We start from the raw sequence: 26,713 nt of genomic DNA, 5'->3' as shown, positions 1-26,713 counted from the left end.
CCCTTTTTTTTTTTTTTTTTTTTTTCTTTTTTTTCCTCTCTTTCCTCCTCTATTTTTCCACCGAGAACTCGCGTGGTCGGTAACGTTTACGAACCTATCGTTGCGCTGCATTAATTCCAGCTCGTCGAGTTCCCTTTTAATCCTCTCGAAAACATTTAACCAGCAGTAGCGGCAACATCGAAAATCACATCCACCGATCACGTAGCACAGACCACTTACCAAGCACAAGCTGCCTTTCTAGACAATTATTATCGCGTGGGAACAGGTGTCCTCGGGGTCTGACACGCCGTCTTCCTCGGAATTTTCGACGGCACGCGCGACCGCTTCTTCCGTCTCCAAGGCAAATTTCTTCTCCTATCCACGGACCAAGCGAACACCACAACCTTCGGCTCCTCTGCCGTGCACACGCGCGTCCGATCGAAGCGGTATCACGCTGCCGCGAGAGACGAGGAGCAACTGGAAAGAACGTGGGAGCTGCACGCACGCATCGCACGCGTGATTCCTCTCTTGCTCGTGAACCGGACCAGCGGATCGGGCAAACTAGGCAGGACGAAGGAAGCGTTCCTCTCTTCGATTCGACCGCTACACTTTCGCGAGTCAGCCACGTGACAACGAGTCCACCTTGACCACGAAGCAAGGTGGCGATACGAGGCACGAAGCAGCAAGCAACACCGTGAACTGAATTCGGTGGTAGCCGAAGCTACACTCGCAGCACGATTGACTCGCAGGCAGGCGCCGCCTGAGGCGCCTCTACCATCCGCAATGTGGAAACTTCCTCGTGGGCTCGTTACGCCGAGCGTCCTTGTTTATCCACGGGACTCCTCCCCGTTCCTGCCGTTGTCTTCCGTCGTTGTCTTCTCCCGCTGTCGTCTGTCACTGAAATCGCCAACGACGTCGTAGCATCGCGACGCTCCTCGTGCCGCGATCCGACGAGTTGCACGAAAAACCTGACTCTCCCGTACCAGCCACCTTGTTTCCTGCTATACGCGATCGTAAAAGTCCTCGAAGGAAAAGGTTCGCAGGGGGGAAGAACGAATTGCAGCGAAGAAAAAATAAATAAATATCGGACAGAGAGAAATTTACCGATCCCCGTTTCATCGCGCGATATTTCCTCGTTGCGAGGAGGGTAGAGGCAAAAGCGCGAAATCGATTTAGCGTAATGCCGAGTATCGGATTCTCTTTAATAGCGTTATCGGCGGAGAAACGTAGAACCAAGACAACGTTTTATTCGTCCCTTTTTTCTTCACCCCGCCACTCTGCAAGACGCCGCGTGTTCGGGGTAGAAGGGAAACTACCCCTTGGGATCGATCGATTGCCGATAGGTGTTTGTCGATACAAATTCAATATCCCCGCGAGCGCACCGCCTCCGCACACACGCTCTCGCCTCTGTGTACCACCGGGCGCCCTCCTACCCACGGCGCGGCTATTTTCGGAATAAAGGTGGAAAAGCCATTCATGCTTGCATTTTCGAGCAGTTCCTTCGACAGGCCTGCCTACGTCTGAACTTACTACGACGCGCCAGAAATATGAAAGTCGCTAATGTTATTGGGTCATACGGCCGGGCCCCGGCTTATTTGTCGAGATAAACTCCGCGAAAGCGAACGGTCGATACACGCTTGACGAAAGCAAGTTCTCGAAACGTTTCCCCGATTACCGCGGAGTTTCGCTGTTGGAAATAACGACAGACAGGATGATTCCGTATCGACGTCTCTCGTTCGGGGAGGTATCGGGCTTTGCGTCGTCGAGCGTTGTCGATACTCTCGCGGGGAAAAAGATTCCGCGTGTCGATGGGTAACGGTTATCTCGTTCGCGATGGGAGAATTTACAAGCGGAAGCAAACTCGGAATATCGCGAGTGGCTGGTCGGGACGAAAGTTAATTTTCTCGCGCGAAAAACGGGGAAACGGACGAGCATGGGACGAGAGCTCCTACCAGTTCAGTGGAACGTGCTCGAAACGACGAGAGCATGGAAGGAAACGGTCGCAAAGTGCTTGCTTCGCAGTCGATTTTGACGAAGGTCGAACCACGTCCGGGACAATCAGGCAGAGGGATATTGCTTAGGAACAAGTGACTCGTACCCGGAGCAGCCAATATGTATTCCAGGTGCATACAACGACCGAGGGTTCTTGGCCCTTGCGTGCACCGTTAAGTCGAGCCAACCGACCAGTTTCGAAGCCGTGCAGTCACACCTGAAGCCACCTCCGACGAATTCGATTAAATTAATCGGACGAACAGACGCGGCGCCGCGACGTTACTCTGGCTTTCTTCCTCGCGTTTGCCAAACGTGCCACGGGGCACGTGTTCGCCGATGAATTAAAGAAATCTCGTCGCATTAAGAATTCGATCCCTCGGATTTAGAGATACGCGAAACGACCGTTCCGAGTGGCCGCTGGAACCTTGACCACGCTCAACTCCTCCGGCCGTATCGCGGCTTCGTAATCGCGATAAATTTTTCGTTACGTAAAAGTTGCGTCATTCGCGATCCCGATTCGATTTCGGGCTGGTTAAAATTCAGCACAGGCGAAACGTAAAAAGATCGGCATGCATTTTTCATACCGTGAACTCCTTTTAACGATCGTAGAGACTTAAACGGACGACGATTATGCGAGACGCTTACGTCGCGAGCACCACCACCCTCCCGACGCCACCGATCACGCTAGATCCGCCGATTCCCTGTCTTCGAACCGAGGAAGAACGATCGTTTTCCCTCGCGGACAACCGAACGAACGTCGAGTTTGCAGACCGCAGGTGCGTGCGGACGTGGCATTTATTAAACGATTATTTGCACTGGACGCGACGAGCGTTGTTTATACTGGATACGTCAAATGTCAGCGAGCAATGAGAGAGGAGAGAAGCGTTACGAAACGTCGGTCCAGAGCGCGGCTTAAGCCCTCGCGACGTTCACCGCGTCTTCCCGCCGACATAACGCGATATTCGCGCGGAATTTTTGTAGCTTCGGGTCACGTTTCGCCAGACGCTTCGTTCCCGTTTAGACGACGATGCACGTCCGCGAAGCAAACCACCGAGGGTCACGCATACGTCGCTCGTTTTCCTTCCTCTCGCGCCGGTAGTCGTCGTCGCCCGGAGACGTTACGAAACCAGACGAGATAGGTGCGCCAGCACACCTGTGCAAAGAGCCGCCACCACCCCCCGCCCTCACCTCTCGCCGCCGTTCGACTTCGTTAACGAAAGCTACGTTCTGCTTCCACGAACCGCGTGTCCGCGCGACGAATTTAAGCACGTTTTTCTAATGGGCGAGAGAAAAATGGTTCGAACGGTAACCGACCTTGTGCCAGCTCGCGGCAGCGCGACGAGGCGCGGAGCGTAGCATCAATTTCTATCTCGTCGGGAAAACGAGATTAACCGCGATAATTTTTCAGCTTCCGTTGAATATCTGCGAGTATAATGAGAATGCTCTACAAATATTCCCGGCGCAACGCTCTCCTCGGGCCCGCGCGCGAACGTTGCCCGCTACTCCCGGGGAAATCTAATAATTTTCCGCGATTTCAGAGCACGCGGCCGACCTAACGGGGCCAATTTTCCCCCGGGAAAATACGATAAAAAGTTACGGGGTGCGCGGGTAATATCGCGCGACATTGTTGCTAATGGGACGACGACGAAAGGTACATGACAGCCAAGGTCTCCGAGCAATGAAAATTAATGTCGCATTCGCCGAGATGACTAGTACGCGCTATTACGGGGTCGTGCCCGGCTACTTTACGATCGTGAGATCGCCGCCAGTCGCGTTCGATAACACACATCGGCGATAATCGATGGACATCTACCTTTGACTTTTATGCTTTCCAGCGCCGATGAATATTTATGATCCAGAGTGCGCGAAATCCAGGCAGATCGCCGTGGCGCTCGTAAACCTTTCTCCGCCCCTGATTTTTCGGCCCTCCGCTGACGAGGATCGGCCGGACGATCGGTTGCAGAAATTTCGACCAAATTTCGAAAGAAATTTACGAAAATATATATTCGCGACTGTCGCGAGCGATATCGACGCTGTCCTCGCACGCGGCAGCGCGCGTTTCCGTCGCCGTCTGATTTACCGAACACTTGTCGATGACGCGCGCAACAAACAAATAATAACCGCGTATCGATCGAAAGCGAATCGCGTTCCGTTACGCGTTCACCGCGAGCAGGCCGCGGGAACTAGTGCACGGTGAACGCTTTCGGTGATTTGTAATACAAATTTTACCGTTCCCCGTAATGGCGACCTTTTCGCGTCCAAGCGTGAATACTTTTAAAACCGGTTTAAGTTTGCACGCAGTTTCGGTCACCGTGCTGCTGCTCGTTGCGAAACCGCGGCAACGTTAACGAACGCTTATCGCAATTACACTCGCGCGAAAGGGAGAATCGGCGCGCGCGTTAACCACGACGGATCAACGCGTCGACGGCGTCACCCGGGGCAAATTCTCACCCCCGAACGCGCACAGGGTGCTTCCGTTCCGTCGATTTCGCGAACAAACGCTCGGCGGGTATCTAATTGCGCGGGACCCGCGCCAATCCGCTCCGTCGTTTATCATTTTCGGGATCGAGAAGCGCGCGGAGTCATCCGGAGATCACGTTTCCTCGTTCGTCCGACGTCACCGACGCGATTCGATCGATTAATTTCCATCGGTCAACTTTTTCCGCGAGCTCTTCCATCTTTGCGAGTCCGTGAATCATCCGGCCGTGGATTATCGGTCGACAGCCACTGACCGGACGGAAACGAGAATAGAGGTCCCGTGTAATACCGACTCCTAACGCCACACCGATTCATCGATCCTCCGATTCGACGGAACGGAGAGGAAGGGTGGAGAAACCCCTCGAAGAGGTTCCGAAGCTTCGCAGACGCTCGAGTATTTCAGTAGGCGCTCGTGACCAGGGTAAACGAACCGTGGAGTGTCTTTGGAGCTCGTGTAGCGAAACGCAGTGGCCGACTATTCAGACACGCGTGCACATGACAAACAAGTGACTCTTAAGACTTTTTCCTCTCCTTTTTCATTTTTCTTTTTTGTTAAGCTTCGATCCGAGAGACTCGCGACGACATCGACGATCCGACGTGCCTTTTCTATCGAGCCTCTTCTCCTCCGCTTTTCTTTCCCATCGAGAAGCGTCTCGTGACTCGGGATATAAAATCACCTCGCTCCTACCACGCCCTCGTACTCGCAAGCGCGCGTTCCTATACGAAAGCGATAAAGCAAAAAATTATTACTCGGGAAATTAACACGAGGACACGCCGGCGAACAATGCCGGATCATTGTGCAACGTTCGACTTGTTGTCGCGATAATTGCGTAAAAAGATCCACGTAAAATCGCTGAATCGCGGTTTGCACAAAAGCCGATTTATCCGCTATGGCGTCCGCCGTTTGTGCAGCCAGCGAAACCTGGTCAAGGCGAGCGGAATTTATACCGATCGAATTCTGTTATTAGCACATCTTCGCCTCACGAAGGCTCGCTATATTTACTCCGTTCGTATGCTCTTTTAAGGATTCGCGGGACTAAATTTTTACTCCACTTTTTTCCCCACGTTGCACACGCTACGCGAAAGTTTGCTCGAGCTCGAGGAACTGGATTCTTAACGACGCGGTCGTATTCGGGGATATTTTTAGCCGTGATACAATTATATCGGTTCGCAACTTTTCTTTCCTCTACGAATTATTTTCCTTTCCTTCCTTTTTTTTTTCGCCTCTTTATTTTATCGCGAAAGTGAAATTTTATGTTCCGATCGAACTCTGAATTCTTGATCCAATTTATATTCCTTCTCTTTATTTTCCTTGGCTTATCCGCGCCGTATTTCTCCTACGAGCAACTTTTCTCTCCTGACAGGAATAGGAAATCGCGCAATAAAACCGCCAAGAGCCACGTGAAATTGGAGAATTGTAATAATTTTCCAAAGAGAGGAATATATAACGCGTGCCTGACAATTACGTAATTAGCTTGGAGCATTATCGAACGAACGGGATCTCGAAAAGAACGAAGAAATTGGAATTCCGTGGGAGGAATAATGGACTGCAATGGCAGAGGAGAGGGAAGAATTATTCCGAAGGAACAGGATAATAACGAGGCAACGATCGAAGAGGAAGAAAATCACGAGGATCGAGAAATTCTTACGTAAAAGTATATCTCGGAGAAAAATTTCGGGATGCACCGGGAATCGAACCGTGGAGAATTTTACCGAGAGCTAGGCATCGTAACGACTACGCCGCTAACACACACCGGCTGGCTTTTCTTCTTTGTACTACTTAAAGCGGATGATTAAGCTACCTTCGCGACTCGCGTTACTCGTTAATTAAAATCACTCCGCTCTCCCGGGCAGCAAGCATGGATCGTTTATGCGTAAAATAAATAACTAATTTCAAAATTATCGATCGTCTGTTAAATCAATTACGCGACCATGAGTTACTCCTTTGTCCGTAAATCTCCGCCATGTACCATTACGCCGTTTCAACGTTTATCACGTGTTTAATTAATGAACTCGGCATCTTCCTGCCATTAAATACTTCGTTTCTCGCGAATTTAATATTAATCGACTGTTAAATTAATTAACAAACTTCGCTGAGCGGGCTACGAAAAGAGGGCGCGTAATACTGGCGAAAGAAAATTCACAGGCCCGTAACTCGTCTCTCTGATGACTGCAAAGGGCTGCATAATTATGCGGACACGTATATCTTTCGTGGAATTAAACTGCTCTGGAACAGACGGCAGGCTTGAATCGATACCGGCTATAACCAAGCGTATGTGCTTGGTTATACGAGGACTAATATAGCCACTCGTACATTAAAGAAGTATCCGAATCAACGTTGTATCGCTGGCTCATAAGTTACGACGGCAAGGGTTCGTCGAACCTAAGAACCCTAAGAACAACGACACGAGTAATGCTATGAACGATAAGCGACATTCCCCGATAATAAAACCGTCCAACAAATTTCAACTTTTTCCCTAATCTGTCATACCCTGTAGGTGATTTTTATAGAATTTACTTTCCTCGACGCGAATCCGTAATCGAAATTGTAATATCACCCTCGGTTTCCGAAAAATGTATTTTTCTAGAAAGACACGATTTTTTGATAAAATGTTAGGAGGTTCATTGTGGTCTTGCAAGTTAGGTGAGACTATTCCGAGTTTATCGGTGTACATAATTATAATTGTTTGTGCCTCTGGATTATTATAATTCGTTGGAAATTTCGTGAAGGAAATCCAAATGATTAGCGTGCAGGGAAGTAACCGTATTCAGTTATACAGCAATTGTATTTATAAGGTTTAATATAAGTGAAATTTATACACTTTATGCAATATACAACTAAAATCCCAGTCTTTTTAATACCACTGTGGGTCACAATATATAAGGTATTTGTACTGTTCCTGATTTGAGAGTGAGAGCAGCGAGGAACAGCAGGCCCTTTTAAACCCCAAAAACAGACCCCTTCATGTCCAAAGGTCGGTATTGGCCTGCAACCTCTAATAGGTCATCATCGTTCATGGACGTAGCTAATTTCTAACATAATTGGTCATCGAAGTTTAGAAATAAGTCGCCAAGATTACTTTCTGCGCACTTTTCGTGCATTTTTAGGAAATATTCTTTACCTGACACGAATCTGATAGACAGTAAATTAATCAGTAGGCTTTTATGAAGAAATCATCTACAGAGAATATTGGGATGATGGGTTCAATGGTGACAGGACTATGAAATATATATGGGGTAGTTGTCAGCGGGATTTCGCCGCCATGCAGTCACTTACTTTGTAAGTACAACTTCATCAAGGCCGTAGACACGCGTGATCGATACCAAAATCATCGTCCAGTAGATCTCAATGCACTTCTATTAATCACGAAATGAAAGAAATTTCTCTAACTCGCTTGTAATTAGAGACAGTTTCGTTATTCGATACATACGAATAACTTTTTAATATGCAGTTATTGAAAAATAAACTTCCAGCTAACTTTTAAGATGAGAATGAATTTTCTAACATTTTTACTTTTCGTGGAATACTTCATTTTGGATAAAAATACTGTGGAAATAAAAATATTTTGACATATATATATTTATCATGGAAATTGAACCTATGCAAGTGCAAATGCAGTTACAGTTTATAAAAAATATATAAGTTACCAAATTTATTATTAATAACAAACTGTTCGCAATGTAAATTTATAATAAAAGTGGAAAAATTAATAAATTATTAGCTATTGCTTGAATTTATAAAGTACTTATGAAAAAATATAACTATAAGTTGCAAAGAGTTGATAAATTATTAAATTAATTGTTAATAACAAATTAATATTGTCGATGACAAATTGTTTGCGACGTAAATTCATAATAAAAATGAAAAAATTAATAAATTATTCGCTATTACTTGAATTTATAACATATTTATGTCAAAATGTAGCAATAATTTACAAAAAGTTTATAAATTATTACACCTATTGTTAATAACAAATTAATATTGTTATTAACGAATTGCTCGCAACGTATATTTATAATAAAAGTGAAAAAATTAATAAATTATTGCCTACGAGAGCGGAAAATTAATAATTAATAAAATCCGCAGAGTTAGAAAAATTCCGATCGGGGTGGGGGGTTTGGCCGGATCGGAGGCTATATAAGGGGCGATGCGACGCAGCAGAACTCATTTGTCAGTTCGACCTCGCGAGTGTAACATCTAAATTTTCGTAGTGCGCGAGGGTGGAGGGTCCGAAGTGAGGTTGGGGCTAGCCACCCCACCCTCACTCCTCCACCTTAAACCATTTAACCAATTTTTTCTTGTTTTCAGATATTAATAATTTTTTTTTTTGTTTTCAGCTGTTAATTATTTTATTTCTTTTCAGGTTTTAATACTTTTTAATTTTTTCAGAGTTTATTTTCTCGTGTCTATTTGTTTTTCTTTTAGAATTCGAATATTTCGTATAATATTCGAATGTCTCGTTGTTAGATTATTTATCTCTCATCGTTGGGTTGTTTATATCTCATCGTTGGGGTGTTCATGTCTCATCGTTGGGTTGTTCCATCTATTTGATTTATCATTGTGGTTCATATTCGTTTCGTTTTTCTCTTACTAATCCGTTTCTTTACAGGTTTATATTAACAATAATATATTCTGTTTTAGCTTTTAGGTTTCTCAAGTTTCCTCGAGACTTCATTCGAAAGACATCGTTGGACGATGCGGGGTGCGCGCGTCTAGACCTAAGTAGTCCTAAGTATATCCATAAGATAGACCTCTAGACTAAGTTTCATGTGCGCGCTATCTGTACAAAGATAAGCTATCTAACTTGGAGGGAATATATACATTTCTTATTTTTCCCATCGTTTACCAAATAGAACATAATTGTTCTCGCGATAGTCGCGATCGTTCTTAAGTACCGACTAGCCTGCGCGACGTACTCTCGTGTACTCGATAACTCCATGTTTCGTAAGTCATCCAAACGATTCGTTCCGACACTCATCCTCGCCACTGCCACCCTTGTCACGCATCGGTTCTAGGGTGGTCGGCGGGCTGGCGCTCATCTGGGTCAATCCGAGGGTCTGTCGGCCTTAGTCGTCCTGGGCACCAGCGCGTGCACGACCGGGGTATGGGCCCTGTAGCCGTGACACTGCATATGGGCCTACGGTCAGACCCCATGGGATGATTAATTTCTCCCCCATGTGGCAGGGGCCTGCGTGACCGGCTACAGGGCCTCGCTAGGGACCCTCGGCTTGATTTTGGATGTTTCGTTGGTTCGTCGATCGCTCTCGTTCTCGAGTAAGTCATGGCAGGGTCTGTGGTGGCTGGATGGGCTAGGTTCGATCGGGAGGGTGCCGAGGCACGGAGTTGTCTTGTACACGAGAGTACGTCTCGTAGGCTAGTCGGTCTTTCGAATAATCGCGAACTCGTTCGGGCGCGTCGCGATTTTTCACTTGCTCGCGTCTTTCTTATTTCATTCCCTGTCTTTATGGGAACTTATATTATTGCGACACTAGAGTTTTAGTATACCGAACCGAAGTCCCTTTGATAAGACACGAAAATTTATCAAGTGTCTGTAGAGTCGCTTTAACTTAATTCGCTCCAAGTTAGATTAGACTATCTTTGATACGGACAGCACCAGTAGGTTGCGCCATTAGGGCGCATGTCCGGGTCTCGATGCGTAGCCACCTCCACGTGGTGAGACCTGGTAATTGGTATCGTTTCCCAAAGAACAATTTTTGGGAAACGATACCAAGCCAAGAGCTGCGCATAAAGTTTAAGATCTATCTTTCCCATCTACCTTTTCCACAATTCTTTTTGAACTTTGTCAATTTTCCGGAATTTTACAACAGAATTGTATTTTTCTTTTTTCCGCAGACTGTTACATGATAGCTCTATTGCACTCGATACTCGGATTACGCGTAGCTACGGCACTGTCGAGGCTATAGAAGCGAGCAATGGCTGCATGGTGATAAAATCTCGTATACACGTTACCTTCGAATATTGTCTCGATCTAATCGAAGTGAAAACTGTTTGGACAATTCTGTCCCACGGTTTTTCTCCTAGAAAAGCTCGCAGAAAAGGAAATTCGCGTCAGACAAAGAACGTTTTCTAAAAATGCAAGAACAACGCGTAAGAAGTACGCGCATAAACTTTGACGAGTAATTACAACAGTACAACTACACTAACAATTTTACATCGCACGGTCGTTGGTTCGATAAATGCTGTAACGAGACGCTCCGTTTCACGCAAGAATGGAACGCGACATTCTTCGATTGAATCCATCTCTCGTGAATATCTCGGGCGAAATTAGTGGAAGCGTGCACGAACCGCCTCCCAATAGCGTACCACGTCGTGTACTCTAATTACGCTCGTCGACCCCCCGAAGTACGTCCTCGTGAAATGATCTAGGAGCTCGAATAAAAGCCGACCATCTTCGTTAACATCTCCTCGATCGCGGACATAAACGACGAGGCAGCCGAGTTGACGCCCGAGATACCTTCTTCCAGCTCGTCGAGCACGATCTCGTTAACGAGGGAAATATTTTTCTCGATACGAAAACGTGGTCGTAAGAAAGAATCGCGACGAAAAAGCGTGTCGTTTCTTTCGCGGTTCTATCTCCGACGCGTTTTTCCCGGCGAGCATTTCGAATGCTGTGGGAGAAAAGGGACAAAAGGATCCTCTCTCGTTTCTCAAGTTCAAATTCCCCGGGCTGAAATTGTCTCGCGGCGTGGTGTCCGGTCGGCTAACAACGCGGCCCCTATCTGGCTGAACAACATTCGATAAAGCACGGTGACACAATGGTGACCGTAAAAAAAAATGCGTTGGATAGGAATCGGCCACTCCTGCGGTCGATAACATTGTGCCGCCGAGACGTTGATGCTGACAAGTTTCTTTCCTACGTGCTCTCACCCGCCCTCGATAATGCCCCTGTTTCTCTTTCCCCTCGGTTTTATGCGGCCGATGGAAAGCAATGCGGGCGGTCAATATGGCGATACGTAAACGTGGCACGCGTGACATTTCGACACACGCGTATCTACGGATACACCAGAGTCCGTGCCACGGTGCAGCGTTAAATAAATAAACGCGCGCAGCGAGGATCCTCGCGATTTCATAGGGGGCCGCCGAGGTGAAAATGGAGCGCTAATGGATCCCTCGTTCTTCGCTTTACCGACTGTCGCGCCATCGCATTTCACGGATATACAGGACGTTGCGTTCGACGTGGCTGTTTTTCCCCGCGACTTGCTCGCGAGCAAAAGAAACGCTGGAAAATAAGTCCGTGCTAGATAGCGCGGAGTACACGCTGACCTAATTACCTGCGCGTTACTCCCGGACTATTATTCCGCGTCCGACCAGCGCTATCTTAATCGCGCGATATAACTCGGATAGGTACGTGCCGTTATCGAGACTATAAAGACGCTGCACAATGCGTCCTCGTAACCAATAGCGTTGTTGCGAAGCCATCCGGGTAACCGGGAATTAAAGGTAAGGGTAACGAGGCGGCCGTATATAGGATATTTGGTCGCGCGACGCCAAGCTCTGACACTTGACTCTCGACTAACGAAGATTACCCGACGTCACCTCGTCGCTTCGCGTGTTTCGAGATTTAATTAAGAACACGGCAATCTCCACAACTGCGCGTGTTTCCTCAAGTTTCCTTGGCTACTAACGACACCGTGAAACGTCGCCGTTATGAGGCTAATTAACCGATCGGCAGCGGTGCCCTACTCGGTACCCTCTCCTCGGTACCATCCACGATCCGGGACTCGGTTGCGCTCTTCCTCGCGCGATAATTCGACGCGTCGAGTCGAAAAATGGAAACGCGACGGTGCGAGTTATGCACGCACCACCGACCAATGATGGCGGATATATCGTGTAAGAATTCTATGCATCTCTATCGCGTATTCCACGGGCGAACCGTCACCGGTATTCTAATGATGGCAGCGCCCTCTTCCCAGGCGACGCTCCTTTTCCGTCCGCGCGTACCCTTCGGTCCCTCTGTCATCGTCGATCCAGAATTTTCCTTCCCGTGGACAAAGAGAACAGCGGAGCGGAGGCGACGCAACCGCGCGCGCGGGAAAAGTGTCCGCGGTCGCGACGCGTTATTGCGCTCGTTAAGCTCGTGAATGCGCATCGTTTTGTAACGGGCCGCGCCTCTTTAATCGCGCGTTTATATTCCTCGCCGTAAAGCCGCGGCGGAATTAAAAAATTACCGCGCCGTAAAGCAGGTCGACGCAGGGAGTGCTGTACCGCGTACGCAACTAAATCGCGGAGACGTGTCGGCGTTAACGGCGCGATATGAAAAGCCCGGCATAACGAAGACGCATAGATAACGCCCCACCGATGCTATCGAATGAACCGTTCCATCCCATTCTTCTCTCCTTTTTACACCGTTTTATTTTCCCCTCCGTTTTTCTCCTTTCGCCTTCGCCTTTCTTCCGGGCGAACGCTCGGCGACCGGCAAAGAAACTTCCCTATGAATATTTCACGCGCGTAATTGCACGTTTACGTCTGTAACAGCCGTTTCGCGATATCGCGGGGTCGCCTGGTATAAAGGGAGAAAAACGCGCGTCGGGGAATCCAGCGAATCGCGACTCGCGGATCCAACTGTTACCACCGAATGCCACCACTGTCAGCGAACACGCTCGCGAAACACGCCCGCTCGTTGCTAACGACAGCCGTGGAAATCGTTTCCACCGCCTCTGTGCCCCACAGCCCCCCGCGACCGTGTAACGCGGACATGACTTACAGCTTCTGCCGATACCTTCGCCCTCGCTGACACCGCTCCGCTCTGCACTTGCGTAATACCGGAGAGCACGTTGGTCAAGGCAATTGGGTTAAAACATCCGTGACGAGCGCGAATCTCGCGAAATTTCGCGAGCGACCCAGCGCTATGGCGGACCGCTGCTCGCGCGGTTCGCAGGAAATTAAAGGAAAATTTGAAAATACCGCGTGGCCCCGTGAATTCGCGCAATTCTGGGAAAAAGGAAAAACGCGACTCTCCGGGGGGAAGACACGGTGTTTACGAAAAAGCGTTTACCCGTTGGCTCGTTTGCTCCGTGAGATACGGCGACGAGGCGAGATTTGTAGGAGGAGATAAAAAAGCAAAAAGAGAGAAGTTTGAGAAAAAAGACAAATATCTAGCTAGAATGAGAAGAGAAAGCAGAGGCTAAATGCAGGAAAAAAGAGAGAAAAAATGCTCGTACCGTAGATCAAATGCGATTCGAGAGGCGGTATCCGATAAGCGTGGAAACGAAGCGGCCTCTCGTCGACGTTTCCGATCAATCGACGGTGAAACAACTCCGGCGAAATTACGACGCCATCGAAAACGCATTTAACACCGGTTCACCGAAACTCGTTCGCGCTCGGCCGGAGCGTCGGCTCAAGCCTCGGCCCGAGCGTCGGCCAGCGGACGCGCGTCGCGTCGTTTTCGTGTCGTGGACAGACTGCCACGACGACACCGACGCTTCACTACTACCACCTGCATCGGCACCCACACACGCGACAGGCCCTCGCTCGGTCGCGCGAGCGTCGCTTCCACTCGACGAGAAATGCATTTGCCCGAAGAAGGAGACGCCATTTTCAGTGGCGCGGCCTTTGTACAAAGTGCTACTCGTTTTCTGCTGTCGCTTCTACTCTCGACCGGTCCGCACATAGAAAATAGAGTTTACGGCAGTCGCGAATCCCGCGCACACACACGCGCGCGCGCTCCCCATTTTTCCGCCGCGCAGTCTGACCCTTACAAAGTGGTCCTCGTGCGTCTGTCCCCCAAACCGGAGGGCAGAGAAAATAACCCTGCGCGAATGTTCGCCCTCTGCTTCGCGTTCCATGAAAATCCGCTTCCAGTTGCGACCCCTTCGCGATGCATTCTCGATACGAGTCCACGGGGTACAATGGTAACGCGGAACGTCAAAAATGGCCGCCATCCCTTTTACGGAAGCGTACGACCGCGAATTTCATCGATAATCGTACCCGATCGTTTCGCGAGGATCGGCCTCTACTCGTAGCATCTATGGGATTGAAATTCTTATCGTTCCGGCGATTATTATTAGCAGATGCTCGGGTATTAAATTACGCGGTCATTAAATTACGATTCCTGTTTGCAGCGAAAAATAGACGAATCCGCTCGGAAGATCGAAATAGACGATAAAATTAATTCGACGCGCGAATAGCGGGCTCTGTAAAAACTGTCGCGAATAACGACAGACTGTCCCTGCTATCTCCTCGCAGGATAATTCTCCTATTTTCAACGGGAATGCCGGGGTAATAGGTCGGTTCTTCGGCGTCTTCGTTAAATAGGGGTGGAACGAGGGGGCGCGCGACCGTGCACTTCCCGGCCAAAGTAGACAGGCTAATGCATGACGGAGCAAAGGTTTATCATTTTATCGCCGCGCCGTGGAACCTAATGATACGCGAGAAGTCTTGTCGGTTAACTTCTCTGGCGACGATAGCAACGTCGTAGAACGAAACGTACGCCAACGAGATCGATACGATTTCCAATGCGACGAGTTTTCCTAGCAATCTTCTTCCTCTCCGCTCCCACCCTTCGCTGCTTCTCCTTTCTCTCTGCCTTTTTCCCCGAGTCTTCCGAGACGCGCGTATCTTATCCGAAACTCGCGAGACGAAAATCGAAACCTTCTTGAGACGAGCCTCTGTAATTTCTGCACGCGGAGGCTTCGATCTCGCGGAAAGTTTGATGCAGTTCGACGACAAGGGCTGCGAGAGGGCGAAACTCGAGCGCACAAATTCCGAGCTGACGGGGGGCCCTAAGTTTTGAATTTCAGGGACGACGATACGACACGTGACGAAGTTCCCTTCGAAGTTCACGTTCGATTCTTATCGGCGCCCCGACGCGACCGCGACGCAGCCGTTGACCCGATTGCTTTCATCCACTGCCAGCAAGCTAGAGACAGAGGCACACGTGGCTTGTTACGGACCTTTACTCTCCGATAGTCCGTGACACAACGCACGATAGCGCGGCTGCCTGCTGGAACACGTCCATTATTAGTCTGGATTCACGAGAACGACCCAAACGAGGAATTAACCCTTTACGCTCGAGAGGGGACCCTGAGTCGCCATTTAATCGGATTCTAAAAATCGATGTTAACCCTCTGCACTCGAGAGGTGAGCTTCAGTCACCATTTCATCAAATTTGGAAGATCGATATTAATTAACCCTTTGCACTCGACCATTTTTTCACTAAAGAAGAGTCGGAGTTGAAAAATGTTCTGCTACAAAGCTGACGATATTATTTTGAGCAGTAAATAAGAAATTGTATAATAATTAACAGAATTATTTAATTTTGATAGCTCGCACACTGTTACGTTATTTTAACCTCATAGGCACTAGGCGCCACTATAGTGGCTTTCCCGGATGTCATCTTTCTGTACGGCGCACCACTATAGTGGCTTTCGCGGATGTCATATTTCTGAACGACGCGCCACTATAGTTAATCGTCATACAATAATAATATAATAATTTAATCATCAAACATTTCATTCCAATGTACTCGTGTAAAGAACGGCATTATCCGTCATACATTGCAGTGCCGTATCATTTACACGTAATTCGCATTGAACTCTGCCATACAGAGAAGCAGCCCCGCGCAAAATTCAACCGTGCCTAAGAGGTTAAATTTGGCATATTAATTAATATAGATCTTTGAAATTTGATCAAATGGTGAGAGTTTGAACATTTTCACCAGCCACTGTGTACTATGTAAGAAGTTGTTTTGCTGATTTTCAATGGCGTCCATCGGTGTTTTGGCAAGATGCAAATGTACCATATACTCGACAGAAAAATACGAGAAAATCTTCGAATCGTTACATCTTTATACCGATAAAATCTTCGACAGCAAAATGTTAGCCCTTCGCACTCGATGAGTTTTTCGTTACAGAAAAATAGTAATTCGACGAATTTCTGCCATAAGATCGACGATATTTTTAAAACGATACATAAGAAATCGTGTGCAAATTAACCCCTTGCGCTCGATTTATTTTCAAAGTTGTTGGGTGTCAATTTATATTCATTTTTAGCTAAATGAATTCAAATAATTTTAATATATTTTTATTATTATGAATTGATATGCGAGTGTTAGAGTAAATTAGCATTGTCACTTCCAGCGTGACATATGAGTGCATAGGGTTAAGAGGTCAAATTATTTTTCTTCGACATCTCACGCATTGTTGGTTAATTTTAAATTTGATGCATTAAAAATAAATGCATTCGACGATTTTTTAACTAGAGAAGAGTAGAAAATCAAAGATACTCTATTAAAAAACTGACGATACTTTTTTGAGCAGTAAATAAAGAATTTTATAATGATAGAATTGTAGAATTATTTAATTTCGATACCTCGCACACTGCTATATTACATTAAATTTGATATATTAATTAATATCGATCTTCCAAATTTTATGAAATGGTGACTGAGGGTCACCTCTCGAGTGCAAAGGGTTAAGTATTTATCCAAATACATTTTCCAAGCTCGGTGATAGCATTTGCTCTAAAACAAAAGGGGAAAAACACGTGTATTTCATTTCAACATTTCACGCGTAATTATCTCTGATCTTGTTGTGGCCTCGTATTCGTTACTTAAGCTTCAGGGTATTAAAACTGAGTGAGATCCATCGGTCGGGTGGAAAGGGTTAATAATCGGGGATGAAACGAAACGTCACGCCGAAAAGCACACCGGAATCCGATGATCGAATGGAGCGTGATTTGCTAGCGGAGCTTGTAGTTGACTCGGATTAAGTCCTCGTAAATTATTCTATTAATACGTTAGCGAATGCGCCATCACGGCACGCGGTAATCCTAACGCAAGCATGTTCGGTTTTCCCAAAGTTACGAATCAATGGGAAATTTTAACGATTAGCCAAAATCACCGATAACGTATTACCACGAGTGTCAGACAGTGGTCGACTGTAGTTACCTTCGACATGGAATCGGTTAATTGGTAATTTTTATCGATGTCGCAATAACAGCGATAAAGTGGCTGATACTCGGGACCGTCTACTGTATTTAAATAGGCAAGTCGAGTAGCGAAATGGAAAAAATTATCAAATAACTTGCAATACCAACGTCAACGAGATCGTTCACTACACCACTTAGTACCAATACGGTGCCATTAAATCGTGATTAATATCGCGAATATTCGAAAGAATCGAAGGGTTCGGGTCGAGAACGATACTCGTGAATTTTATCAATTTTTCAAGAGGGAAAGAAAATTACCATTTGCAATTTGTTTCCATTCGAAGTACGTCTCCTTTTTTAATATCTACCGACTCCACGATCACGTAAATTTAACGTTACTAGGTAAAATTTCGATAAAATTAACGAGAGCCTGAATCGCAGGGTTCTGAAGAGAATATATAATATTTTCTGCGAGGGAGGAAAAATCGCGAACAAGGTCCAGCAACGTTAACAAATATAGTACGAAATATGCAAATATTCTCGATTTATATGAAACATAACAATATTTATAAAATTTTACATTTTCAAACAAACTCCTCTCCTCCCCATATCACAAATATTAACACGTAATATCCTATACCAAAAAGTTACGTGCAAAACAAATATGGTAAAAATTTAAATACGGGTCAAAAATGACCCAGCAGTGGCTCGCCGCGTCGTTAAGCTAAGGTCGGCTATTCGAGGATTAAAATTTTCGTCTACGACACTGCGTGAGACTCGCGGTAAGGAAACGAAGGCAAACACGAGTGCGATGCGTAAGACGCGAAATTTCTAGGTGAGGTCGAACGTAAACATAACACCGGTGAGCCTCGTGGTCGATCTTCGCCCGTGTCCTTTTGTCTCAGTCGCGCGTTATCCTTCGCCAGGTTGGTACGGAATGGCTCGACGAGTGAGTGAGTTTCCTGTTCAACGTGCCACGTGCCATCGGATCTTCGCCGGTTTTCGAGCGAGAGTTCGGTGAGTGATATTTACTTTACGGTCTCGCAATTTTGTCACCGTTCTAAGAAAAATTTGGGATGGGCGATGCAGTGGTCCGTGACCGATGGTAGGGGAATCAGTTTAAAGGTGTTCGTTGGATACAGAGCAGATACCTGCGCGTTTATTTCGTCGAGGAAACTGGTAATTCACGTAGCCAGCAAAATAGTAATTCGGACGTGTTTCTGCGACGTTTAATTAGTTTCATTAGTCAGGCTCGTGGTTAATTTTCGCGCTGTCTTTCTGCTTCCATTACGTGTTATTCTTCGCCGTGTTCGAACAACGTGGCTCGACGCACGACCGACTATGTTGATTATGGCACGTGCCATTAGAACTGAAATCGCAGGTGTTCGTTCTCTATATTCGCTCTCAAAAACACCGAGTGCCTCGAGTCAATGGGAGTCTTTAGTTTAGTTTAGTTTTTATTTGTTTATTAACCCTTTGCATTATTCAATCTTTTCGTTACAGGAAAATAGTAATTCGAAGACTTTCTGCCATAAAATGGACGATATTTCTAAAACGGCAAATTGAGACGTGGAATTGTTTTATTTCGATATTCCAAGCATCGTTGAATAATTGTGAATTTGATTTATTAATTAACATCCATCGTTAGAATCTGATTAAACGGTGACTGACAGACGCCCCTCGAGTGCAAAGGGTTAACAGTGTCCCGTGACTACCGGTTACCACTTGGACTAGACCCTAGTGAGAGAATAATATAAATTGTTTAACTCTAACCACGAGGCAAGGGTATATCGTTTAAACATCCACCGTCATGGAAAGACACCGAAACTCCTATGTACCCCTAACAAATACAGAACCAATAGAGAAACACAATCGCTACTCACACGCCTCAACAACCAATCGACACACACCTGAATCCATAAAATACACGGTGACACGAGACAGAGGGCATTCGAAAACAAACCATCGAGTCAAACACACTATATTCGATCAAACACATTTATCTTTTGTATTATAGCGAAATAAAAACCTACAATAACCTAGATTGAACTAGTTTACGTACATAGAAAGACGTACACATCGTCACCATATTCCCCAATTCTCCCTATAGAAAAATCAATTTAGGAAGTAGTAGAGCAATAGGTTAAAATTCGTAGGAAATTTATTTAACGAGATATTCTCGAATACCAAAATGTCTCAAACACCTCTACTTCCAACGAGTACATACATCCCTTTGTACTCGAACCGCCATGTTCGACCCGACCATAACGAGAAGATTCTCGGGAACTCACGGTTGGTAAGCGACCCGAAGACACCCGAATTCTTCTATAGATTTGTAATCAGTGTGCTGTAAGCGATCTTTAGAACAAACGTTGTAAACAGTTGTGGTAAACGATCGGGTTTATAGGGATTTAACCCTTTGCACTCGACGATTTTTTCGCTACAAGAAAATAATAATTCAAAGACTTTCTGCCATAAGGTGAACGATATTTCTAAAAGGATAAATAAGAAATCGTATGCAAATTAAGGCGTAGAATTATTTCACTTCGATATTCCACGCATCGTTGAGTAATTGTAAATTTGATATATTAATTAACATCCATCTTTAGAATCTGATTAAATGACGACTGAGAGGCGCCTTTCGAGTGCAAAGGGTTCACTTTAAAATTTGATTATATTTTATTCTCTTGCGGTAAAAGTGTGCGGACGCTTGAGTCTTGCGCGATGCGTTGCAGACGGTTGATTGTCGAAAGAGTTTGTGAAGAGAACCTTCTGCCAGGTTCTATATACCCTATGACGACTCACTGCGTCACCTAGTCCTGCTTCGAAAATTGATAATCTTGATGGTTCCTCGAAGCAAACATAGATCCCGAAACAGGGTAACACCATCCAAATAAAGACTCCTCTCACACAGTCAGGCGATAAATAATAATTTTTCATACGTGAGCACCCGATCGTATTTATCTTCACAGGGGGCACGCATCTGGGTACGCGATGGTTCTAGTCTTTCCAGACGTGCACTCGCGTCTTGGCACGTGTGTACCCGATCATCCTTTTTGCTTTATTGGGACTACACAACGCGAAACGTTTTGGGTGGTTTTGATCTTTCTAGAACTGTAGCGTCCTACGGTATCGAATCTCTTCGATTTCCAAGTACGCTTATCACACGCCAATTTAATATTGCGTGACTAGTTGAAATAATAAGGATCCAGAATGTGTGTGGTCAAAGAGAGTGTTTATTTAGAGAAAAGTGTAGAATAGTTATATTGGGACGTTAACGGAGTACCGTTTCGAACACGCGTTTGTATGTGCAATTTAGATGTTTGAAGGATTGGTGCCGAAGACGAACTGACTCGTCGATTTTGCTGTATGTCCTGTCTCGTCGTGTTCGGTCCGGAGTTTTGTCTAGTTTAGTTCTGATTGGGTAAAATAGATGTTGGTGGTGGAAAGGTAAAGAGTTTTAATTGGACAGAGGGTGTGACATAAGGACCTTTGGCTAAGGAGTAGGAAACTGTCAAGGAGCCGATTTCTGATGGTCGATGACGTGATTTATAAGTGCCGTCCGTCCGTCGCTTGTTGGGTCTGTCACAAGTGGGTCCCATCTGTCGCGTCTGGTGCTAGTAAAATTCCTAATTTTGCTTTACCTTTGTACGCTTAATCCGCTAGAACGGCGTTGAGGCACATCGAACCTCCGGAATTGCAGTCGCGGTATAAAATATAAAATAGACCGTTAGGTCTGGCAAAAGTGTAAGCCTTAGAATAAAATTATGTTATAAACTCGCTCTCCGGGACGGAACAAGAACCACGATCTACATCGATCAACATTGTACCCTTGCGCGATTTATGACCTACGATGCCATCGAAAGCTCTCCGTCTTTCGAGGTCGCCAGAACCGGCCGGTCGAGGGGTGTCGCACCCTTCGAGCCGAAGGGTAGCCAGTCTAATAAAGACCTTTGGAAAGGAAAGTCTTCGGAATCATTCGCCCCTTCGCCATCAGCCGTGCGTCAGTGCCGTACAGGTCTGAACAGGCATAAAACTTCCAACGAAAGCAGGGGGCGCGGCCCAGCGACGCTAGAGGTTAGAAGGAACGAAGCTCGAGGAAGTCGAGCTACTTTGTTTACAGCAGCGACGGCGTTATCCCCGAAGGATACTCGAGGAGCGGGCGTCTTTCGCGTGGAAAGTTTGTAGCAGCAGCCGCGACTAAGAGACTCGTAAACGCGACGTGAACGGACGCGGCGAGGCTTATGAGTTTTAAATCGCGAGTTATAGCGCGTGGCGAAGAGCTGCTTAGCTTTTCGGCGCGGATACCGGGCCGCGAGTTGCGTTACGCCGCCTGCTCCGAACAACGTTAGCCGAGTTCTCGCTGCTCGAACAGCCTTCCAGCGGTAGCAGCGCAATTTAGTTTCCCCGTTGGCTGGTTAAATTAGAAAAAGTAACCCGACGCTCCGGCCGCGGAACTGCAACCGCCGTTCCGCGTTACCATCGAATCTCGTTAAAATAACTTTTCGCATTATCACCGCCGCATGTGCTCACCGTTCGCCCTCGCCTGCGATCGAGGACTGCCGCGTTTCGGGGCTCGGGAATTCCCTCTCGAAAACTTCCATCTTTAACCTGCGCGAGGCGTGCGTCACGCTCCTCTTCGACGCGCGTTTGCTATGTCATCCGCGTCGTGTTCGCGTAACTGAGACGTATATTTAGACCACAAAGAGGAGCATAGTCGTATACTTTAAGAATCGTTAAAAAATTAACAATTTTTAATTAAAAACCCGTGTTTCTTAATCAATTTTGGGACTCCTATTACGCGATGTTTTATTTCATCCTTATTGTACATGTTGGAAAATTTCGAACATCAATATCGGCGAAATGAAAATAGTCCCCCAATTTCCAATGTCGGTAACACAGTGAAGCTAGCCGTAGGCATATCTCAACGACTTTTTTTCTTTCATCTCTGCCGCCACTCGAAATCGATATCCTTGGCAGCAGATTGTTTACGAAATTCTCAATGGGGGCAACATAATCTGTCCCGCGTAAAAACCAAAATTGTGTTCTAATTTACCGCCTTAAAAGGTACCGCGTAAAGAGAGCGGTGTATTGGAAACGCGGCTTTCCTTTATAACCATAAAGACACGAACTATACTACTTCGTACATTTGCAATTAAGCAGAATTTCGGGCGAAGTGCGTAGGAGAGCGTAAATTTTCCGACCCCGTCTTCGCAACGTGCCGAGCCGATGAAGAGTAACGACCAAGGTCGCGCTCGTGCACGCGCGTAATAAGCTAACAAGGCGATTCATTCGACGAGAGTTCGGGGAAATGTATTATCGCGATGGCGGAGGGGAGAAACGAAAGATCAGCCGCGACCGGCGTTGCGTAATAAATCGAGACTTACAGGAAGCCGTGGATCGGGAAATGCAACTATTATTAAAACAAGACACGCGGCTGCACGTGCGATTAACATGAAATCGTCGTATAAGACAAGCCAGCGAGCGTGTAGGTAATAACACGATTACCGATTCTCGTTACACGCGAGCCGTGGGTTCGGACGCGGCCTCTGGAAAGGTTAGAAATCGCGAGCTGGCGCATGCGCACGTGACGCGGGGCCGAAGTAAGACCGTAATCCGTCGCGAAAATAGAAGAGCCGGTTGGTACCCTTGGCGGAGAAACCCGAGACCGGGAACATTATATTCGTACGAATAGGAACGGAAAAAGAAGAACGTAACGCTGTAACGGTTGTTTACGACTGTACACCGGTAGATACGGAGTTCTTACGAAAGCCGATTACAAGCCGGTCACACTGTGTTTGTCAGTTATTGCAGGTTAATTGCTTAAACACAGCCAAGGCTGGCATAATATGGACGATAACGCGCGGTAAGGGGCACCACGGTCGGTGTGCTTTTTTCCTCGTTACACGTACGTGATGTTTCAAGATCGCTTTCGTAATTGAAATCGTTCCGTGTAAATTGGAAAATGATCGTACCGTCCCGTCCCAGCCCGGCTCGTTCCGCTGGCCAGTGTTCGTTCGACGGGCAGAGATGCCCACGGTGAAATTGATATTTGATTGCTTTTCTGCATTGCGAATAGCTTCCAGGTCGACGGTCCCTCGTTGTCCCTTTCGGCTGACATTTTTACGCGGCGAGTGCACGCCCGTGCCCGCGACACGCGGAACCCCGGGCGAGAGAGCGCGCCGCGTGAGAGATCGTAAAATCTCGATTGGTCGCAAAAAGAGTCACCGTCGTTTCTTCCAACGAGCGTAAGGCGAATGGAAACTTTACGAGCGTCGGCTGAACGCCGAAAAACCACCGAAATCGCTCGCGTACAGCCACTAGAAATTACTTATTGCTCGTAACGAGGTTATCGCGACCCCGTTGAAGCGCGGTTTCGGACGAAAAACCAACGAGCGAACCGATACAGCCAAGATGAGATATCCCGGTGGATATCCCCGTAAATAGTGCACTCGATCCGCGCATCCGATAGCGAATTTCCGAACGACTTTATCGATCGAATTGTATTAATGCGACACGGTTTTAAATTTGTCACTGGTGCGTGGTGCCCACGCTCGCGCACGTCGAAGCCGAAGCAATTTAGGAAAAATGAAAGGCACACTGTGAAATTCACCGTTGTCGTTTCGCCAGGCACAGCCATTAAAGTTATTTCATTGATATGCTTCGATGCGTGACGTGTGCGGCGATAGAGGTATTTTCAAACGCTCGGAATCGTCACCGTTTCCAGACAGCAAACTGCCCACGCAATGGCGTATCTTTAACGAGTAATTCCGTGTTGGAACGTGTCGGTGTTTCTCCAGATGCACGCGGTGGTCGCGTAAAAAAAGTCAGCTGATCGGTCACAATATGATAAGGACGCAGATAGCGATTGCTTATCGCGAAATATCCTTTCGCGGTGTCAGTCGAAACGACGCAGAAACGTTACACTCGAGAGTACGCCAGATGTGCTCGATTGCGTTAAAAGAGGACAACCAGGAAGAATACGAAAATGAAAAGAGGAACTAACCTTGAACGTCGGGCCAGTTTCGAACGCGCGCTCCCGCGATTCGTCCCTCCACCTTTGTCGTTATTTTCCTTCCTTCCACTTCGATCACGAGCTACAGTCCTGGCTTGAATCAACGCACGAAAAACTCCTCTGTCTTTTCCGCCGCGAAAATCCCTGTATTCGGAACCTTTGTCGTCCTTCTCCGTACACGGGTATCTATCTCTTTCTTGCTCGTGTACCGCAACACACGGAAAATGGCAGCCCTACTGCACTCGAGCAACGCTTGCCAACCCGCGCACTCACACTACCGTGGAAACGTTCGGAAAAAGTTGCGTTTACGGTGTTTTCCGGTGTCGAATGTTCCTTCGTCGTGGCGTAGTAAACGATTCGCTTGGAAATATCATGGGAAACGAACAAACGGCGGACTGATTTGCGAGAAAACTTTGGAAATACGACTACCGATGCAACGAGCCCTTGTTTACGACGCAACTCCGCGTACGATCTGCCGTGGATGCGCGCGTCTCGTTGGCATCCCTGCTCGACGGCTGATACTCGGCTCACTCGAAACTTCAACGCGAGATGGCAGAACTGGTCTGCATTTTTACCCGCTCCTCGCTAACATTATCCTCGACCTCGCGAATCAAACGACAAAATTCATTTAATAGTCGTTCCATCGTACTTTATGCACGATATTAACAACCGTTTACGTGCTACAATCGTATTATTCCGACAGGATCGAATATTATGGAATAAATTGTTTCGTGAAATTGGTTATCTTGCTGATCACTGATACCGAATGTCGGTTACTTTCGGTACATCGATAACAGTACATTTATCTCGAGAGATACGTTTTTATCAATATACCCGAGACTTGACCACAGACGTAGCATAGGAAAATACTGTACGCGTCATTATATTTCATTATACAATTTTGGCAGTCACTTACCATTTTCCTGTCGCGTGCGACGTTATCGATCCACCAATCACGATATTCGTTTGTCATCGAAATAATTTCTTGCCACTAATCTGTGGCATTGGGTCTGAACCAATGGCGAGTTCAACAATGGTTGACAGTTTGTACAATAACTTAGGTATTTGTACAATACCTAAATGAACCAAATAATACCTTTCCTCGATCATTCTTCCGTTACTCTCTTCTCTACTTTCTTTCTCCCTTCGTGTCCCAGTAACTTTTACGAATATATTTATTTTATCAAAATTTTCATGAAATCGTGGATAGTATAAATATATAGTAATATCCTACAATGTACCGTGCGTTTATAACATAATACATCTACATAATTTTATTTTAACGAAATTAAGTGTCCAGTGTCCGGTTTAAATAAAATAGAAGAAATTGTTTCTCTTCCTATTTTCTATTACCACACGAAATTCATAATCCAAATTTTATTCTCAAATCGAACAAACTTCGCCACATTTGATTTTATTTCATCCACCAGTGGTGCTGCACTCTTATTCCACTTTCACTCGATAACGTTAGGTAGATTAAACAATTTTATTTCACCGTGAATCGGTAAGGTTGGAAATTACCCTGCAGTGGTAAATTACCAAAAGATGGATCAAATAATATCGTGATAATGGTAACAGGCGTGTTTTTATTATTCCGACAGTAGATACCGACTGTAGGTCGACATATATTACTGTACTATCTACATCAATTTAAGAATTATTTCATTAAATAGATACCTAAAAAATAGCTACGTTTTCAGAAAGAAATCTTTTATGACATTCTTCCACGAGTCTCAAAGATCTCGATTTAATCCTCTCAGTGTAGTATTACCAAGAGAGAGAGCGTAAGCCGTGCATCACCGAACTTAAAGGTTAGGGTTATTTTAGAATCAAACTCTAATAAGCTACACGATGAGGCGTGTCGAGTGTCGTTTATAAAACACTTAGGATCAACGCAACTCTGGCATCGTTGTACAATTCGTTTTACAATAATAACAAGATTAAGAAAAAGAAAAAATTGGTATTTGTCAGAGTCGAATGCAAACGAAACGTGAAGCGTGAAACCAATACGCGCGAGGGTAAGGTGATTTAACATCGGTCGATTTACAAAGGTAGGAAAACAGGGAAAGTTTACGTATCGGGACGTAATGGAGCTAGAGAACCTCGGTGTTCAGACATAACAACTCGGACGGAAGCGTGAACTTTGTGTGGTAAACGGTGGAGATACGGAGGGAAGTTTCGACGCGATCGAAATGGAGGAAGAGGGAAAAAGGAAAAGGTAGGGAGGGGAATAATTGTGCTTTTTTCCATAAACCGCTAATGCCGTTTTACTCGGCAAGGACACTCGCTTTCGTTCATTCGAGCGTAATAAATTCGTTTATCGTTTCATCTGCGCGAACGGTGCAGAACGCGGCTAGAAG

Source organism: Eufriesea mexicana, unplaced genomic scaffold (genome assembly GCF_001483705.2).
Source record: "Eufriesea mexicana isolate 0111107269 unplaced genomic scaffold, ASM148370v2 scaffold265, whole genome shotgun sequence".
Lineage (NCBI taxonomy): Eukaryota > Metazoa > Arthropoda > Insecta > Hymenoptera > Apidae > Eufriesea > Eufriesea mexicana.
Note: the sequence above shows the minus strand (reverse complement) of the source record.